The sequence below is a fragment of the Gallus gallus genome, chromosome 8 (genome assembly GCF_016699485.2).
Source record: "Gallus gallus isolate bGalGal1 chromosome 8, bGalGal1.mat.broiler.GRCg7b, whole genome shotgun sequence".
Classification (NCBI taxonomy): domain Eukaryota; kingdom Metazoa; phylum Chordata; class Aves; order Galliformes; family Phasianidae; genus Gallus; species Gallus gallus.
In genome coordinates, this window is record NC_052539.1 from 3,164,626 (window position 1) to 3,186,662 (window position 22,037).

The following is a 22,037-nucleotide window of genomic DNA, read 5'->3' on the forward strand; positions in this document are numbered from 1 at the left end:
TCACTTGTCACTCTGAAATTATAATAGTAGCAAGAAAGTAAAAAGCTCTTTCATCTTCCTGGAGAGCTGAAATAGCATTTCAGCGCTACTTTTGGATCACTCAGATGCAACTTTCCAAGTCTCTCCTGCCTTGCTGTGAGACAAATTTCCTATACAACATAAGAATGTAATACTTTCCATTTCTTGAGGTGCACTCTCAGAAGCCAAAAACATTTTTCCAGATATACTGGCAGGAACTCTGAGATCTAATAGGTAAAGGAAGATAAGATAGATAGACTGAAAGATATAAAATACATTTTTTTAACACTGTAAAGATAAGCTATTACATAGAAGATAGGGACGCTGCAAGAGGCTTGTTAGAAATGGTCTCAAAATAAAGTATTCTCCATGGGCTTTCTTTACAACATTTGAATAAAATTCATACTGCTTTAAGGAGTAAAAGAGGCACTGCTTATGTTACAGGATCAAAAACACATTATTCTTTGATAACATATATTACACAAAATGAACATGGGAATACATACTATAAATATGCCTAGAGAAAAAGCAAAAACACTACACCTAAAAAGTAGCAATACATCTCAGGAAGAAAATTTACAAGTAGCTGGATTGCAAAGTAATGGTTCCCAAATACTACTTTGTAAGATTTTCAGGTATTGAAAAATGCCAAATGCTTTTGCTAGTGAGTGACAAGATTTTGCTCAGTGAATGTAAGGAGCTGTTTGACGCAGTAAATTTTCTGGTTGGAGCTCCTTAGAAAGGCTTCTGCAGTTTAAAGCAGTAAGCCCTCACTGAACTTTTCCTGCATAACCTCTCCTAATCTACGGGTCAACCACTGGTGGGGAACGGTAAAAAAAAAAGGTGTCTACAGAGAAAAAGGAAAAAATGTTACTGCTTAGAGTTCCATCTGCAATGTTACTGAACCTGAGTAACTACCGAACCAGACAGAAATGAAGTTTCCGTTGAAGAGAGAGGGGGGAGAAAAATGTGTGCTGTAACAGTCAGAAGGAAAAAGGAAAAAGAATGGAATAGGAAAATAGCAAGTCCTCTTCCAGGCTGAATTGATTTTATACTACAAACCTGAGGAACTGCACTGAGAAAGGAGAACTGATGAAAACTAAGGGAAGGATTGTGGCATCCCAGGAAAACTAAAGGAATACTAAAACAGTCAAGGAGGAGAGGGCACAGACGAGATATTTTCCATCTGACAGGTGTTCAGACAACACAGAACCTAGAATATCTCTGCCTAAGCTGTAGTCATGGGACACAGCATCTCTGGATGTCAGTGAAACCAAAGGAAAAGCAGAGGTATTCAAGTTTTAGGCATTCCTTCCTTTCTCCTTCCTTCAGAAACATCACAGGAGCATATTGAACTATGCATCTTATGCTTGTGCATTACCATCTTATGTATTTTTGCCCAAGTGAAATGTTCTTCCCAGATGAATATTTTTATCATTCTCCACACTGACAATCTATGCCACAGTCGGCTTGTAAATAGTCTTTAATATTTTGTGTCATTTTGAACTAGAGAACAAATTGCTTGCATAAATTAACTTCTGAAGTCATCTTTCAGAGCAGTCTGGATGTGGTTGCAGATTTGCAGACCTCTCTGATGTGTTTATTATCCAAATGTGCCTTGATTACTAACCAGTCCGACATGATAGTTCTGTCTGAATTCTTGCCTTTTTTCCTATAACCTACATTCTCCATCCTCAGTCATTTTTATTTCCTTTTAAGACCTCTCCTTGACAACATCTCATTATGTCCATTTATTTACTTAATTGGCATTCACATAACTCTGTGTAATGTGATCTGTTGAGGTTATTGATTTTTGCTAGGCTGCACGCTGTATCTGTTGCAAACTTTAATTTGTATACTTGGGCACAACCTTGAAAAGTTCCAACTTACAGGCTGAGCAGCTAACTCCCCCCTGCACTTTATATTCACACTAATTACATTACTTACATTAGAGTTTAATAAAAAGATATTTGTGTCACAAAGCGAAGACCTTTACAGTTTTAAATTAGCATCCTGGTCCTAATAAACATACATCTCTGATCCTGTATGGACACTCTGTTAATGTTATTTTATTACTTTTTTTTTCCCCAATGTCTTTGTATTGTTTTTCTACTCTCCTTCCTTCCTTCAAGAAACTCTGCGCATCGACAGTTCATCTGTCTTTTCTAAATCTATCATTGTCAAAATAACAGGAGGACTATATGACACAAGACGTCAAGTGACTTTTTTCCTCTCTAAGACTGAGTGGATGTGAGGTGATATTTCTCAGTCAGTTCTATCTCCATACAGAAATCAAACATAGCTGCAAGAACTTCCTGAAAGATCTGGAATACAACTGCAGGATATCAGCTGATATCAGAGGGTAATTTCTAGTTCTGAAAACTCGTATGTAAACAATAAACGTATATTCTTATGCAACAAATCTGCTCACCTACACCTGTCAAGTGTCATAAATGTGGTATATTAATTTCTTTAATTTAATTATCTTAAATCAGATTAGAATCACAAACTAAGCAAGAATCACTGTCAAATGTGCAAGCAAACCAAAGTACCAGGGAAGCAGAGGTGCCATCACTGATGTGGTTTACCTGGGCACAGCTCAGCAGATCAGGAGAACCTCCATTATCCTAAGAGCCCATATTTAGAAGTTGATTTTCATCTTACATCGCAGTGAAACTCAGTAAAATATTCCCTGCAAAATAGTCAATATTAAGTCCCCCACTGCTATTTCAGATGTGTTTCATAAAAAAAAAGGCCAATACTTTAACAGGATTAAGAAAAAAACTTTCTCTCCCTTGTATATGCCAAAAAAATACTATTAGTTTCCACTAAAATAACACATTCTCAACTTAAGCACAAAACACAACCAAATATGAAGTTAGAGTGACCTTTTTCCCCAGTGTGGATAAGGCAAGTAACACTGAGACAGAAGCCCTCACAAACTGTATACTCTCCTATAAACCTTTGATAGGTTATCCTTCACACTGTGCCTCTCATGACCCCACAACATAGATTTCAACACTGTTTTCCATTTACTGGATAAGAGATGGAAAATCCTGCAGTGTTTTCCTCAGAAGGGACTGACTAACAGCATAAGCAGGGGAAGGGTACGTGTGTAAGAAAAAGGCAGACTTCTCATCCCATTGCCCTACACTAAAGTCTGCTAAAATGAAAAAGTAAAACCAGATGAAAATGTGAGAATCTTAGACTGAAAAAAAAAACCCTATAGTTCTATCTCTGAATAAAAATATGTGTTTTCAGCATATTCATAAATCTACAGGAAATGCTTGGGCAAATTTATATAGTACTATCTCATAATGCCTTGTAACTCTGAAATGGCAATAGCGTCAAGATGACTGAAACAGAAATGCTGCTTGCAGTGCATTATGTGTGCCAGTCCACACAATTATGGGTTATATATATGTATGTTGTAAAAACAAGTTTTTGTAACAAAACATTTTAAGAAAGTTATTTCATTTCTTTCTGCAGACTGCACACTCTGTATTGCCTCAGGGACACATGTTATCTGAAGATTATATCTAGTTGTCTTTATTGTTGCCAAAAGGCCTCAAAAAAAAAAAAAAAAGAAAGAAAAAAAAAGCTGATCTGAATGATAGGAAGTGTCTGTAAGGTCATCACAGGCTTACTGGCCATTTACTTTTATTCTTTTTCTATTTGCATTAGGTTTTCCTTCTCAGGAAGTTGTGTTTTAAAGTATTTTTAGAGATATTAAATGCACTGATGACATTTGTACTTTATACAAGTGAAGCCAAGACAAAAAAGAAAGTGATTTTGCAGTTTCTTATCACAAACGTGTGATTGTGACCTTAATCTAAACCTGGAAATCCTTACATCAATTTCAATGGATTTTGAATTAAGCCCTAAGGAAACTTGTGTTCCACTAGTAGCTAATAATAGACATACATTTCAGGAGATTTTTAGGTTCTTTTTACTCAGTTCAGAGACTCAGATCTTACCACTGCACTTCTGTTACTCCCATGAAGCACAACTACTGTCTTTGGCATGGACTCCAACTTGAGTGACATAAGCTTATGAACTCATTCTCACCATAACTCAGATAACACACAAATCAATTAATTATTAAAGCAGTTGGTTAGCATACAATATACTAAATGAAATAGCAGCAACTTTAAAGTGGCTGAAGGAAGGCCAGAAACTTAGCCTGACAATATTTTTCTGTGAGTTCAAGTGCTCATAAATGCCATTAAAGTGTTCATAAATGCCATAAAAAAAAAAACCAACCAACCAACCAACCAAACAAACAAAAACCCACATTATTTCATATCCTCAGGAGATTAATTTAGGATAAATACACTCTAATCTCAGGGTGGGGATAGAGAAGACTGGAATGAAGGAGTTAAAAAAAAAAAAAAAGGTGGGAAGGAAAAGTGAGTTTTTATTCTTTCTCAACACCAAAATCTATTTTAACTGTTGAAAAGTTAATGTTCACCAGGGTAAGTCTGTTTTGTCCACAGCAGCAATAGGCAAGCCCTTAATTCAATCTGTGAGCTTTCTTGTCCTCCTTTTCTTGTATTCTTGTTTACACTGGCACTACGTTAACACAAGGGAAACGGTTTTTGTTCTATTTGACCCTATATAAGTCTTCTTGAAGAATCTGGCCAAGTAACTAGTTTTTCACTAATTATTAACTATTATTTTTTACATATATATATATACACAACATATATAATATTATATATATATAATATATATATAAACTATTATTATATTAGCTATTTCACTAATTTCTTAGAACAATACTGTAACGTATATATAGTGTTCTTAATAATGGAAATAAAAACCAGTGAGATCTCCTTTATTCTAAAATTATTGTAACTTTTAACTACAAAGATAGAAAGGCAATGTATTTCTGGATCCTTCAACCACAGATACCAGAATGCCTCCACTACTGTCAAATGAGTAACTTGGCAGGAACCAAGGATTGGCAGGTTTTTGGCAGACTATATTCGTAAAGAAAAAACAGCAAAACTGACAAATATTCAACAACAACAACAAAAAAAAAACCATAAAGAACCTTTAAAAAGATGCACAGTTATACTATAAAGTGTATCAAGTAGCACATATATTGCAACAGAGAATGTTATAAGACGAAAGCAAAATAGAGACTCATATAACCCACGTCAATGCTAGGGTTAAAAATAAATCTGATAAAACCCAGTTAAACACAGATCAATTTACTATGTCACCACTAATTGATGACCCCACCTGCACCATGACAGTTGCCTATGCAGTGAGTGAGTAATTCCCACCACAGTGCTCAGGAAATGAAAAGTAAGACAGAAATGAAAGCATTTATCACATAAATTCCAATTCCCTTATACCTACGATAGCCACACTAATTCCTTCCTAAGCAAGAAAAAATAGAAATCTATCAATCAAGACCTTGTACAGAACAAAGAAAATTTGCCTTGATTTGTTTCACTAGGATTAATTTAGGTCTTTAAAACATGACATTCTACAGTAAATCAAGAAAGACTTTGAAATAAAGTTGGGAGAGGGTGTTGGAAGCCTTCAGATGTCAATAAATCCTCTCCACTTCATTGAGGTCATTTGAAATATGCTGCAGGCTTACTCTTAGCTTGGCCTGGCTCAGCTGTGTTTTGTTATTTTTACCAATTCTTGTCTTTTACATCTCCATAGAAGAGGTTTGTCAGCTGCTGCATATATAGCCATTGTACAACATAAACTTGTACAGTACACAGGACAATTATTCACTTAAATAGGCCTATTAATCATCATAGTTTGTCATTTGGCCCATAAAATGTGCATGTATTCATTTTTTTTTCTAGGTAAAGAAGGCATTTTAAAATCTTTCACTGTCAAACAGGCCTGTTATACAGCCAGTACAATCTTTAATGCTGTTTATTTAATGTGATAGGATCCCTTGACATAGTACGCTGATGAAAAAGTGAGCTTTGCATTCAGAATACTGAAATGAAGTAAATGTCTTGCAGCGGATATTCTTCACACTTCCTGTAATGCACGAATATATGTGGTGTCTGAACATGTAATAATTTCTGCAGCAACCCACAGATTTTGTGAGATGCAATGGAAAAGCATGCTATCAGACCTGTTAATCACTGAAAAGTGATATTGCAAACTACAGCTGTGGTCCAGTGATTCACTGATGTGGTTATAAATTACTGACATATGATTCTTAGTTGTTGCCACGTAAAAAGTACCAGCAACTCCAGGATTTAGGTAAAATGGTGTATTATATATCATAACTAAGAGACAGCTTAGTGAAAACAATTCCCAACTGCAATGATATGTAACTGCTCACAGTCTCCAGAGGAAACAAGATCTTTTTGAGCTCACACTGCAATAAAAAGCAAGCCAACTATAACTCTCAAGATTTTTTTTCTTTTTAAGGAAGAGAGTAAAAGGCACTGCAAATCTCTGTTACTAGTATAGCAAACCTTGAAAAGGTCTGTGTGATATATATTTTATGTAAGGCTATATGTGTTTGAGATTTGAAATTATACCTCTTCTATTTGTCAGATGCAATTACTGTCTGTGTGCTACAGCATACAAGCAATAACCGTTTACCCAGTGTTAATTATGTAGGTTGCTCCATACACAATGCCTTCTGTTTATCTCCCTGGAAACTACAACAGACACAAAGAGCACAATAAGAATATTTGATAGAGCAAATTCTCTCCTATCCTATCTCATAACCTGTGACTACTGTTATATATGAGATGCAAAGTACCTAAACATTGAGCCAAAAATGAATAGCAATCTAATTGGCTGTGAATCTGAGAATGCTCCAAGGGGGCCCTCCCAGCCCCCATCAGAAAACATAGGTTTCAGAACTTTTTCTAGAAATGTTCTTGTGGGGAAAAAAAAGAAGGAAAAAAATCTTCCCCAGTCTGGAATGTGTTCTCTAAATCAAAATAAGAGAGTAAGAATGCACATACCGCAGAGCAGTCAACAACTTCATGATACGAGAGGTTGAAATGTTTGATCTTTAACAGGAAGAAATGGAATGAGAATAAGCCCATCTTTCCTGCTGGAAACAAAAAAGCATTCTAACAGCTACTATACATAGGCAAGCACAACTTCCTAAAATGACTGAGAGCTCTAACTCTTTATTCCTTCAGCTGTCTCTGACACTCAGCCCCCCTCTTAGTGAGCCAAGCCACTCTGTTGAATCAGCACATAGGCTACTAAAGGGAAAGAAGTTTGTTGGTTGTTAGTGATTTGAAAAGCACACAAATGGGCCAGGTAAACATCAGTAGCAGCAAAGGGGGGACCATATGGGCAAGAGCAAGATTTGTGACTCCTTAGATGCAGGGACCCATTAGCCTGGCTCACCTACCAAATGTACCTGCAGCATCAGCTGGCCAGTCTTGGTAAATGCTTAAATTCAATAAGCTTTGAGGAGTAGAAAAGCAAACTTCAAAGGCTGAAAAAGAGAACCTTGGTTTCATAAACCCTGAACCAGCCTTCTATTACTTTATCATTGACAAAGAAGAATTACAGGAGGATTTATTTTTTCTATAGAAACACTTTTCCAGAAGTGTTTTTTTCTTCCCCTACTCAGCTCCATTTGAGAATATCAACATAAGAAATATGTTAGACATGGGGAATGCTTCAGTGTATTTTGAGCAGATTCAGAGTTTTGTAATCTATATAGTATCAGCAACAACTTCTTTATCTGCAGCACATATAATATGAGCCAAGAGAATAAAATATCTCAAAAAGAAGAAAGGAAAAATGAGAAAGGAAGGAAGGAAGAAAAAAAATACAAGGAGAAGGAAAAGTCTTTCACTAGAGGATGTAAGAATAACATTTTTGGAAGTAAATATTTGGAGGAGATCCACATGCCATTTTTAAAGATTTAAATTTTAATGAAGTCCATTATGCTGAAGATTTTTTGCTCTTTGTGAGATATATGGTCCTACGAAATATGTTATATGAATCTGAAGGAAGAGACTTTTTTCCTCAGTCCTAACTCTAATGGAAAGCTGTTGTGACTATAGCTTATTTAATCCATCAGGTGAAAAAACATATTTATCTAGTCTGCATTTCTATAATAACTCTTCCATGCAGTATCAGTGGAAAAATAAAATCTATCCTAACAACTCCACTATCCATGCTTAATGCCAATACCAAGGGTTCATACTACTCCTACCCCTTTCTCAGCCTCTACAGACTACAAGCTATTATCAGTCCAACATCATGAAGTTCATGACTCCATCTATGTCCTTAAAATTCAAGTCAAAGCAATCAAGTTTTCTCAGTAGAGAAAGATGGAAAATTCAGTGTTAGGTCGTAGATGAAATAGAAGGGGAAAAAGCAGCTGTGAGCCCAAAGCAGAAATGCACAAATGTACTCACCACTGGATGTGGAGATGCAGTCTCTGTTTTTTGTACCTCCTTTCCCTCACTTCTCTCTCCTTAGCTTGGAACTGCAAAATAGTAAAGTCTGCTCATTATGAAATCACCAAAGTTTTGACTGCAGATGTGCTGAAGCATCATGAGTACAACACAGTATATGGCAGTGAGCATTGGTTTCTTTCCAGTATCACACATATATGAAAGAATGCAAATAGAAAAATCAAACGTTTGATGTACTTCCTGAAAATGCCTATCAGTAGAAGTACTGGTAGCAGAACTGATAACACAGCAACAAGTTTGCATTTGCTATGCATTCCCAAAAAAACATGGCAGATAATTATGACAAATAAATTTGGCTTCAAAGTCTTGAGAAAAAATAGGTAGAAAGTTAATGCAGATATTCTGTCCTTCAGGAAAACTGTGGGAGTATTTCCAGGCCTCAGGTTTAAGGTCTTTGCATCTTCCCTTTATCTATTAGGGCTAATTTCACACAAAACTAAACAAGTTATCTGATGAAAGTATATGTGTAAGTAGTCCTGCCTTCATAGTTGTTCTGAAAAAAAGGAAAAGCCCATAGAAACAAAGCAACAAATAAAGCACTGCTTTTCCTGTAATCTGATGTTTCATTTCAATAGTTATGTGCTGCAACAAAACAAGAAAAGCATTTCTATCATAAAATATATGTTTACATCAAAAACATTTTTGATCTGCTGCGGTTCAGAGATCAGGACAGAAATGAGGAAACTTCTGAGGCCTTCTACACTTTCCTTCTCAAGTTTGGCGAAGACTGAGAAAAAGAATTACTGCTTTATATTTTTATAAGCAGATCTTTTCAAATTCAATAAGTATAATGTGATCTCTGTGAAAACTCAGTTTAGTCCAAATTAAACTATCAAATACCAGATATGTTATAGTACATAAATATAAAAATAAATAAATCTGACTTGAGAACTTCACGTCAGATACAGGAGCAGGAAACAACAGTGATGCTATACTTGGGTTTCAGTAAAATGAAACTACTGGCAACTCTGATTCCAGAAACAGTTAATAACAACGTTATTTAAACCCATTGTTTTGCCCTGTGATAACACCATAGCAAACCAACTGAACAAAAAGAGGCAGAATTCATAAACAAAACTGTAGTGATGTTATGAATGGCACTGTTAATTGATTTAGCACACAGACCTTGTAAAGATAATTGCATTTCAGTTGTCATCAAAACTCCCATGAGATGTATGGGGCCTTGGATTTTTCACCTTGACTTATTTGTATTTTTTTTATCAGTACTTACTTTTTTTTGGCACACTGCTTTTCCTTAACTGCTTGTCAGAGCAGAGCACCTTTGTTTGCTGGGGATACAAATCACCACCCACCCTTCATGTCACCATTTTCAGAGCAATGAGCACCTCGTGCCTTTCAGATACAAGTTTAACAGGATGAAAGCTAGTTTGATTTCCAGCCTCGTTGTTGTTTCCCTATTTTATCAGTTTTTAATAAAGTATACAGCTCTTTTAAATCTGAGGCATCTAGTGCAGTTTCTTCTTTTGAATCATTTGCTTACCTCAATTTATAAGGCTATATTTTTTCCCTTAAAATTGGTCTACAACAAATGCCAACAGCTACTAACAACATAGAATACCTCTTTCAAATGTTTATTGTTTTATAGGCCTTTGTTTGGGTTCATAGCACATTACAGAATAAATAAGCTGTGAGTTAAACCTCTTTACATCCTATAGATATCAGATGTCAGATTTTATTTAAACAGTATAAAAATGAAGCATAATCTTGCAAAAGTAAAACAAAAAATACATACAACTAATTAAAAGAAATAGTTATTGTTCATTAATTCTTTGAAGCAGATCATTCAACAACTACATCATATCACTGGATTATGTTCAAGTTATGAAATAAAAATGGTTTCATCTTAAAAAAGAAAAGTCAAATTATCTTACATAAAACCAGAAATTTTAAGTATATGCCAATATTTTCTCTATGACATATTTTTCTTAATTAGACTTCTCCCAGCCCCCCCTTTTTTTTTCCCCTACAATTCTAGGAAAATCATTCAAAGAAAATCATCATTATATTATGAGATGTCACACAAGGGACAGGAAAGTCTGCTGATTATTCATTGAGAATGAAAGCAAAATGTATTTCTGTTAAAATTATGTGGTTTCTCAAGCAGTGCAAACTTCCCAATAGGAAATATACCCAGAAAGCATTAATGTGGAATCTAAAATGCAGCAATTCCACTAACTGTGGACAACTCCCCAGTGGCCTCTTGCCAAAATTTCTTGATGAGTAGTGAGTGTGCATCCAATTTAGATTTGTACTTTAGCCCTTGGGAAAGCTATTATGTATCTAAGGGAAAAACAATTCTCAAATTTAACAAGCAGAGACACATTTGCAAAAAAATAAAATGAAATAAATAAACCCTGCTATGAGCTAGTACAAATTGAGAGAATAATTGTGACTACCAAACTTGCCTTTAGCATAGGGTCAGAGAAATTATTTCCCCCATTTTCAAGGTAATTTTTCAGGGAACTCTGATTCTGACTCAGACCTTGATGAAGTCCACTGAAGTCCAGCCCTCACAGATAGCTTGCTTTCCCTAGCATGATTACACTTGTTTATCAGCTCCTAAACACCTCACAGTCCTAAAACCATTTCTGCTACAGACTCCTCCCTAACCTGCTCATTCTGTAACATTGCCTTTCCACCCGTCATTTGCAAATGTCCTCCTCACCTATGAGGAGATCTTATCCTCCAACTGAAAAAGGTGTTTAACATATAAGCTTTAAGTATGAGTTTTACATACAGTCCATAATCCATTAGCAACTACATGTAATCTCACTACAAATGTGCACTTTCCTGCCTCTCTGTTTGGTTTCTTTACGATTTCATAATACAGTGTTTGAGTCAGAGAAAGTACTATGAATCATCTCCCCTTCTTTTACTTAGCTGTTCACTCAAAATAATTACTATGGTTTCAACTTGCAACTTTATATTAACTTCCCTCCCAGGTCAATGGAAGGTCAATAGTTATTTTTTGCTCTGCAAGAAGAAAAGTCATCTTAACAGTGTATGTCTGGTCATTTTCTATTCCTTTCTCTCACATGACCTATCTACATTTTCAGCCTTTCTCCGAACAATGCTGAGCGGTAATGAAATTATTCATTAGAAAAAGCGTCATTTACCAAGTCGTTATTTAACAAGAGGCTCTTAAATTTATAATTTATTTATTAAACAGTCACACTGGTGACCTGATTCTTTTTTTTTTTTCCACAATCCTTACACTAAGTGGGAAACTGGATGCTTTATCTAAAACCAGAGCACCCATCTAATTATAAAGCCTAACAATTATTGGCACCGCATTACCAGCAGTGTTTGTGAAAGGGTAAATATTTGTTATCACAAGAGCCAGGGTAAGAAGAGACGTTTTGAAAGATCGGATATGTATTTCTATAATTCAGCCAGTAAAAATGTAACAACACTTACAAAAAAGATAGTTCTGATAAAACAACAGAGCAGGTGATATGATAACTGAAATATGATTGATCCTTGAGGTCCCTAACAACCCAAGCCATTCTATGATTCTATATCTGTTAACAAAACTTCCATTGTCTCCAATGTATTCTTTTTTGCTAAGTGAAATTTTTTCACTGAGCCAATAACCACTGACCTGGGAGAGAAGCAAATATGAAGTTACAGGTTGAAACTTGCATGTGAAAAATAATATTATATTTTTGATGGCATAAATTAAAAGTACATTACAGTTTCAGAAGTGTATATCTTCTATATTCACAGTCAAGGCTTGATCTTATAATTAATTGGACACTATTGTCAATTAGAGATAAGTGTTACAGATAAGCGTCCTTCATGTACATAGCTGCTGGAAATTGCTGGCAGACTGATCAAAATGCATAGATCTCTTAAAAAACAAAACCACAAAGTGAATGGAGAAATCAATTTAAACATTCTTTTTTTTTTTTTTTTTTTTTTTTTTTACTACCAGGATCTCTAGCACATTTTTAGCTTACAAATACTTAGTTTGAGATGGAATTTCAGGGAGAAAAGTGGGAGAATAACAGGCAGTAAGTACTTAAGCTTCCAGAAACATCACCTGAAGAATATAGAGAAAATGTTGCATTTTGCTTTTCTATTCTTTAGATTAACTTGCTTTTTCCGTATGGCTTTCTGTACTGTACACCAAAAACAAACTGTTAACAAGCGTAGTGCTGAAGTACAAAGACATATGAAGTCCAACATTATGTATTAATTTTACAAAATGTATGAAGAATTCTTAAATCATAAACATATATAAAATTATAATTTGTTTACTTTTAAAACATGCCATGTATCAAAAATATATTTGATATAATTGAGGACTTCAGGTGTAAGTGTCAGAAGTGCACGCTGGTAAATAAAAAATTTGGCATTCCAAATAATAAACTGTAATTCAAGTTGCCAGTCATTAAAGGATAACAGATGTCTTCAGTTGTCTGTTGGTCTTTACTTCGATTTTCTTGTACTACAGAGATGGACAGGAATACCGTAATATTTTACCTATTTACAGTGATGAATCATACATGTTTAACTTACTGAGTAGTTAAGATAAAGAACAGAAACATCCCAAGAAATAAGCAGTTCTGAAAACAAACATCATATGTTCCTAGCAGCCATCAGTACAACAGCAGTAAATACTTCACATACAAGTCTGATATCTGCATTGCCATCAGCAGTAATAATCTGGTTAAATAAAATTCTTTTCTGTAGTCAGCAAAAGTTTGATACTGAAACAACTGGGAAAAGAAAGCAACTTGACTGTATCTGCCTTGGATCTGCTAATGAGAGCACTACAAGCTGATGGACTGAAATCAGAATGCTGAAAATTAGGCTTAGATGTAGAGTAATGAGGGAATGTACGATTCTCATACTATCATTACATGTCCTTAAAAAAGGAACTTCAGTAATGAATTATGATGTGGAATGGATGAGAATAGACTGAAGCAAGTGTATTGCAGCCTTTCTGCTCCTTCCACTGTTCCCTTAGCTTCCAGGGTATCAAATTCATTACAGATATTTTAGTAGCCTAAATCTGACCGGTATGCTAACAAAATCTGATGGAGAACATCACACCACCATGACTACTTTCCCCAGGTTTGGCTAAGATCTAAGTTAAGAGAGTTGCTGTTCTGCCTACTTTCTTTGTGGGCTTGTCTTTCCATTCATTATTTTTTATCTCTTTCCTTTCTTCCTCAAGAAAAATCTTTCTTCAGCAGCTAACGTGGAGTTTTCCATAATCCTAACACCTTAGAAGACATGTGAAAATCAATTGTTCATAGAGCATTTATTGCTGTCCAAGTTAGTCATTTGTAGGGTTGCTAATGTAGGCTTGGACTATATTTGTTCCTTTGCTGCCAAATTGCAGATAATAATCAATATCAGAAACTGAAACAAGATTTTTACTCTGACAAAAATCCTTTACTTGTTTTCAAACTCATGTTGTCTCACAATAAAAGTTGTACCGCAGTTATAGTGTCAACAGTACACTAGTCTTTTTCTACTTATGTATGAGCCATGGAAATACATTCACACTCAACTTCAAAAACTATAACGTGATTCCCAAAATACTGTACAGCTTAACAGAAAGGATGTAAGGAATAAAGTGAAATTTTTATTTTAAGAAACGTCCAATATTTCAGATTTTTTTTCAAATATGTATACCTCTAAATTATTTTTAAATTAAAAGAAAATAATCTAACACTCTAAAGGACAACTTGATAACATTTTAATACAAGAGATAGACAGCTAAGATTTACCATCTGAGAGAACAAATCTTTTGAACTGAGAATTTACTCAGAGGGAGGTTGATATTAGTCATTTTGACCATACAGACTCATCTACCAAATTTGATAAAATATTCCAGAAATCTTATTTTCCTACTAGGCAGACTTGCATATTTGACTATTCTCCTGAGTGCAGTTACTCAATACAGACACTGCAAAAGCCTAGTTATTTGGTTTCTGGGAAGTATGGATAAAGACATTCAAAAAACTCAAAAGATGATATGGCCTTGGTCACCTGAGCCTCTAGAGAGTGAAAAGATCTATACATCTGAAAAGTTCTTTAAACTGTTCTTTAACTTACAAGGTATTTTTCTTCTCACTGGACTGAAATTAATTCTGCCTTTTGTCTAACCTCATAAAACAATTCAGAGATACCTAAAATATCATTATCAAATGAAAATGAGAATAAAAATCGTGTAATTAAAACAGCGGGTCACACTCTGCAGATTCAGATTTTCATGAGCACAGCATGTAGGCTATTGTTCATTGCAGGCAAAGCAGCTAATGGTGGTGACTGTGCTGAAAAATCAGATTTTTTTAGCTCAGAATTTCTTCTATTAAACAGTGTTACTGTGCTCTATGTTTCTGTCACAGTTTGCATTGAAATAAATAGGAGGCATTAATTTCACGGTGACCTACATACTTTTCAGGTAATTAGAAAATGTTTCTTTTCCTATTTTTATCTATTTGTTTATTTTAGGAAATACTGTTATTCACTATTCTCAAAGATTATTTTTTGCAGATCTCAAAAAAAAAAAATCACACCAAAGTAAAAGCTACAATACATGAAAACTAAAAACAGCTGTTCAATTGTAATTATTTTTTGTTTGCAATTTGTCAATTACAAAACTATATGCCTAACCTAGTCAAAGTACAAGAGTAGGAAATTTATCTGCCTTTTTTATCTTAACCATATACTCACTTGGAACCAGTTTTACATGATCAAAATAAAAAATAATGTTATGTTTAAATCTTTGCCTGAGTCTCATGAATATATATAATTTTTTTTGAATATCTGAAATATTTATTTACTGTCAAATTATTGGACATAATCATAATATTAAATAACTTTTCAAAATGCTGGAAAAACAATACTGAAGAAAAACTGAAGCTTAATTATGGTACTGTCAAAATGGTTTAACTGAATAATGGATGACTAAAATCCCACGTGAATGACTAACGCTCATTTTATCTTCTTTAAATATAGAGGTTAGAACAGTAGAGCACACAAGTGACTTTCAACTGGATTTCCTTTTTACTGTTCACATTTTTATATACTGTACTGGAACTCTTTTGCTCACGTACATCACTAAGAAATACTGTTAAAAGCTAGATTTGAATGTAGATTAAAGGAGGCACAGTTGTGAGAAGGGAAAAGTCTGCTTTCCCTTTCTCACAAATTAGATTTTATTGGTGTTGGTTACATTACAGAAAGACAGAGAAAACTAATGCTCCCAGGGTAGTTAGGAGTATATGAAGGACAAGGTACTCAAAAGTGAGAACCAAGAGGAAAAAATGGCAGATAATCCAGCCCTGTATTGATTTTGGCCCATTATTGTTTCAAATATGAAGAGCATTCCTGAAGATGAGAAGTTCAGCGACCTGGTAGGACAAATGACAACCATAGGAAGTAACAACAGGCACTTTTTTCAAGCCCTGCTCTCTTTCCTATTCTGCTTCTCAGAGTCCCTACCATACATCATCTCAGTACCATCTCTGGGTAAGGCATCCCCTTACCAGGTGGTGTAACAGTCAGGACAAGATGATGGAGTGGAGTTTACATCTATAACGTTGTCTATGAAAATATACTTAACCAGTTTATAATACCATAATGTAGTAACAAATTATAATACCATAATGTAGTAACAAATAGTATTAAATAAAGAAAAGCTTATTGAAGAGTTCTGCAAACCAATCCTATTCATTACGTAGAAGGTATTTTAATCACAAACACTTTTTTCTCTAAATAAAAATATATCAAGATCATTTACAGCATTTCACAAACAGAAGTAATAAAAAGCATGTGATTATGTCTTTTGTTTCCCAAAGCTAAATTTGTCTGTTGCTCCACCTGCTCCTTATTCTCCTTGGAGTTTTAGAAAATATAGACTTTTATATTCTCTACAGAAAACAAACCATATAGCCAGGGCAACTGGGCCACCACGTGCCACACATAAGAGAAAATTCTGACCCCTTACATCTAATGATAAAGACTTTATTTCTTTTTATCTTTTGAGATTATGTTTTAATTTTTCTCAGTTTCACAACAGCAAAGTCTGTTGCCGTATTCAAAACATTCTTCTCTGTTTTTCTAAAGAAAAAAAAAAATGAATGGGGAGTTTTTCATTTCATAAGCAATGCTGGGATTTGATGGTTTTTATTTTTTTTTTCCCCGTTTAGTCAAAGTTGCTATCATTAAAAGGAAGGAAAGGGTTTTAAAATATAACATTAAAGGACATATTCAGCAAATGAGAGCTTAGTTATGCAGGGAAGTTTTCTTATGTATATCTTTGCACTATAATTGTTTTCGCTATTTGCAAATTTGCTACACCAGCGTTTCTCAGTGAGAATGTAGCCCGTGGATCCTCGCACTGCAGCTGATAGACAGCCATTATTAGCCAAAGTTAAAAGATTTGCATGACCACTGCGCAGTTTTTTTCTGAGCAATACTATTAATATGCAAATTTATATGCTTCAATTCACCACCATAATCTTTTTGCTTTGATTGGCTCTTATACTCAAATTTTTCAAGATGTGTCCAGCAACAAAGACATATCTCAGCTTCTCATTTCTTGTTAAGTGACTAATAAACTCCAAGGTCAAATCCAGGATAGCATAATAACCTCATTAACTGAAAGCACCCTTGAGTTATCATTTTAATGGTATTAGGAGAGAAAAGGCTCTGACCCATAACAGAGAGTGGTTTTAGTTCACATTTCTGTTTCAGCTAGTCGGTACTGACTGGAGCCTCAAACATTAAACCTTGGAACAAGGCAGAAGTTTATTTCTTACGAGCAAACAGTTCTGTGGGTGGATCAGACTGTATTCAAGTCATGGGTGAAAACTGATTGACTTGACTGATTTGGGGAAAATTTCCTTGAAAAATACTCACTGTACAGGTTTAGCACTTTCTTACTTAGTATTTAATCCTCATTATGCAGCGGCATGCCTCACCACCAATATATACTAATGAAAGTTTCTTCCAAAGCATTTCATTTGAAGATGTATTTCAAAAAAAAATTGACAGCACATCAATTTTTCATCCTTGTGTTATGATTCAGGCCCTGCAGTCAGCACAGCCATTAGTGAATATCAATTCATCATGGGTGTAAATTGGCTATTTTGGGGTCAAAATCCAGCATCACATTGTGTCTGGGGCGAGGGAAAACTGTAAACATTTAAGATATTATAATTTTATGATGAAAACAGTCTGTTTAGGATTCAAAAAAGCAAATCACAGAACCCAAACCAATCCTTCAGGCCACTCTAAAATGCTTCAAGGGGACGGAGACCAACTTTTTACACAGGAAGATAATGACAGGACAACAGGGAATGGATTAAAAGTAAAAGAGAGGAGATTTAGATTAGATGCCAGATGGAAGGTTTTTACTCTGTGGGCACAGGCTGCCCAAAGATGTGGATGCCTCGTTCCTGGAGGCAAGTGTGGCCACAACACAAAGGTTGTACCTAGATGACCTTTAAGGTCCCTTCCGACCCAAGCCATTTCCCATTCTATGATTTCTAAGCCACTTTGTACTCCTAGCAGACCTGAGCCAAGAGGGTAGTTAAAGGCCTGGTTTGCCTGTTATGTTTGGTTGAGGGGGATAACAGAATGAAGGACTTGCTAATCCATTCCCCAGAAAGTGGTCTTTTGTTGTATATTCTTAAATTGCTCAGCTAACTTAATCAAACACATATAATTCAATTCAATTCAAAAGTATTTAGCATAGCAATTAACTCCTTGAATATAGTATTCCAGATGAAATAACAGAGTACATTTTTTTCCTGTTTAGAACTTATTCTCACCTTGTTTCACTAATTACTGTACATTACTGTTTTTCTGCACTCGTGATAACCTCAGTCATTTACCATTTGAAAAAAAAAAAGGAAAAGGTGAAAAATCTCCTCCATTTGCATATTTTGAAATGGTAAGTATTTATTACTTTGTGGATCTATTTTGATAACATTTGGGAAAAGCCAATAACAACACCATAACATTTGAATACATTTCAACTTGGCACCTAAATTTGATTTCAACATCTACAAATCTTTAACAGTTAGCATTAAGGACATATAAATCCCAGAAAACCTCATTTAGATGAGAAGCTATTCAGTTCACAAAACCCATTAGGAGCCTTAACTGTTCAGCTATGACAAATTGACTAATCTAGCATTTGGGTGTGTTTTTATCATTACCATTTTCTTGATTTAAATAAGCCAAGTTAGAGATCTTACCATGTGCATAGCTCTGCTCATAAAATCCTAGACTGCAATAGTAAATAGTTGATATAAAGATTGTAGATAGCAATTTATCAACTCAGAGTACCAAACTATTAGACTTTATTGCTATCTTGGATTTATTTCATAATTAAAAAGAGCTTATGCATCCTCTTTATTATGATCAGAGAGTAAAATACAGCAAGGCCTTCCAAATGGAAATAAAGAAACAGAATCAACAGCTAAATCTAGGATCTGGAGTGCTACAAAGATAAGCAAGTATATAGCTAAGGAATTTCCTAGGCTAATTCATTAAAGCAAATGGTACGTTTTCTAATTCCAAAACATTTTATCATTGTAGGTTTACAAAAGGATTAAACGTCTTCTCTTTTAAGCTCCACTTCAGGTTAGGGCTGTTTGCCTCTCACAATATCATGCATATGGGCAGCCTACTGTTCAAAGACAGAAAGACAAGTTGACTGTGATCTTGTAATATCTCTCTTACTTCCAATATTTACTTTTATCCCTTTGGATTAAATTAGTCTTCTCCAAATAAATGCAAGGAAACATGAAGTGATCAAAAAGGAGTCTCACGGGCAATGTTTTGTATACTTCTGATGCTCCACACATAAGTCTGCATGAGAAAGCTACTCTGACATCGCCTGACCCTTTTGCTGTTTCAGGAAACCATTCGCCTCTCCCTTTGTGGAGGAAATGAAACACAGCTGCTCTAGCAAGAAAGGCAGGGTAAGCTTTGCAACTGCAAATAAGTATGATTTGCTACCTATTGAGTGTTTCATAAAATTTGGTGATTGCATTGAATATATCAATTACTGCAAATGGCATTCTACAGGTTGCCATTCTTCTCTTTGTGTGTCTTTCATTTAGGATTCTAAACGATTCTATATAATAATTAAACACTTATAGTATTTTCTACGGGAATCAGTCATACTCCAGCCTTCTAAGAGAGAGGTAATCACAGGACACTACTCACTAGACAGTAGTTGAAATTTGTTAAAATGATTTTAATTTGCAAACAACTGAAGAAATAAAATACTGTCTTCTTGTGTATTCATCCATAACAAAGCACCATGCAGTTCACAGATCATACAAACACATCACAAACAAGTAATTAATAATAAAGATTTGGTTGCTCTGTAGTGGAAGCAGAGGCAGAGCTGAGGGTGGCGCTGATGCCAGCCAGGCCCTCTGCAATAGTCTGAGCAGGAGATGCAGCACTCCAGTCAATCACTGCATACTTTTGTTACCACAAGGCTGCCTGACACCCACAGAGATAAATTACTTCCTAAAATAACCAAGTAGATTGTGCACTTTTCCTTCCTTCTATGGAGAACTAACAGAGAATCCTCATCACTACTTAAACTCCTTCAAATGAAGCTTTATTTTCCTCCTCAGCACAAGTATGATCTTCAGCTGTTGTACCAGTAACTCATTAAGCATCATACATCAAAGGCTTATGGCTTACTGCTGTGTAACAACAGAAATCATTACTACAGGGTAGCTCAACATATGAAGTCCTACTTTGACTGTAATTTGACTGCAATAAGCTTATTCTTATTAGGAGAAAACCTGGACTGAGTGATAAGTAATTTTAACCGTAATCAGACAATAAGAAACAAATATGGACAAACCCAAAAATCTAAGTTGTTTTATGATTCCAGACAGAATGTAACATGTGGATGGTGGAAGAGCTACTGTAATGTATACTTTTACCTTAAATAGTCTGAAATACAGGCTAACAACAGATTGGTAGTGTACATCTGTACAGTTTTTTGGTTTTTTTTTTTGACATGCATTGAACACCAACTGAGAACACCTTCCTTGCAACAGAGATTCAGTAGTTCAAAGCAGTATAGGGAATTGTCTCTGCTGGAAGGCATCTCTGCCTGCTGTCAAGCTTCATTTCCACACCTCCTGGCTAACTCTTCACTCTACTTCAGCGGTTCTCAAACCAGCAGTTGTGACTCCAAGGGAGACCACAGCAGTTAAAACAGAGTCATAAGGCAAATAATCACATCTTTCACAAGCAGAACTATAGAACTACTGCTCCATTTCTCCTTTTTGTTGATCTGTTCACTGATAGACATCACAGTCCTCCTTCTATGTTTCTTTAGGATCTTTTCTGATGGGTCATTTCAGATCCATCACCTGTGTTCTTATAAGAGATTGCTTCTCCAGTACTACTGCTAGCTAAAACAAATAATCCAAATGAAATTACCAAATCAATCATCTTTGTTTACATTTCAGTTTTTCATGCTTGTCAAGTAAGTCATTAGGAACAAATCTTAACACTCAGTCGCCCAATAGCATCCGTTTTATTCATCTTAAAAAAAGGAAGATATAGCAAAAAAACTCTACGTTTTTATTTAATTCAAATAAGTTTTTACTTAATTTGTCCTGTGAACACGAACAATCCTTATTTGCATACCTCTTCAACATTTCTGCATTAAGCCTATTCCTATTTGTGTTTCACCTACTCTATGACCAGTCCATTTAAAATGCTGCTCACCTTCATTTAGGAAATATACATGCAGTAAAATAAATAAATAAATAAATAAAACACAAGTGGGTCTTCTTGCTCTTCCCTTCTTTCTTTTCTTCCTGTTAGTTCTGTTCTGCACTACCTAGCCATCTGCTGCTACTTAAGGTTTTAAGTGTTCTCGTTAATTTTACTATATTAAGTGTATATATTTAAATGCATGCGTGTAAATATGTATACTTGTAAGCATTATTAAGTGCCTTTTTGAAAACTGAGCTTTCATGATTTGTACAAACCTAGTCCCATTTTTCTCCAGCAGTTATTACTCATTCCACTTCAGGCAGAGATCCTAAACAGTCCCATAGTGCCAAACAACTCCAATTCCCAGCTGAAGAGGGCACAGCATGAGATTCTCGTGCTGCAATTCTGTCCTGCTTTTTAATTGAATTCTTACTGGTACCTCAGACATGCAGATAAGGAATTGTGCCTTCGTTGCTCCATGCCTTTGCCCTTGAGGTTGTGACAAAAAAATGTCACTGTGTTTGGTGATTCAGGATGAAGCTCTTAATTTAAGAGCTTAACAATCAATTTAAGCTTTTAAAATAAAAGACACCAGAAAAGTGTCAGATCCTCATTCACTGAAGGAAACTATTTCAGCAACTATTAATTACTAGCTTAATGGATACATATTAAGCAATCCTGGACTAATCCTGGACTGCCAAAAACCAATGAGGAAAAGAGAGTCCCCACAGCAACATATGCAGCTCAAGTTCCAGACAGTGAGGAAAAGCTGTCTGCAAAGCAACAGGGAGCCAACAGCTGAAGACACTTGTAACTCCTGTTTAAAGC

General features: G+C 35.1%; 1 long non-coding RNA gene across 3 annotated transcripts in view; it reads right to left on the bottom strand.

Moving 5' to 3' along the window:
• The window catches only part of LOC101750820, a 571,434-nt gene that overhangs the window by 440,951 nt on the left and 108,446 nt on the right, over positions 1 to 22,037 (bottom strand). For all 3 annotated transcript variants that reach the window (XR_006940028.1, XR_006940027.1, XR_006940029.1), the window contains one exon: positions 8,403 to 8,473. This is a non-coding gene — a long non-coding RNA (uncharacterized LOC101750820). The remainder of the gene's footprint in view (positions 1 to 8,402; positions 8,474 to 22,037) is intronic.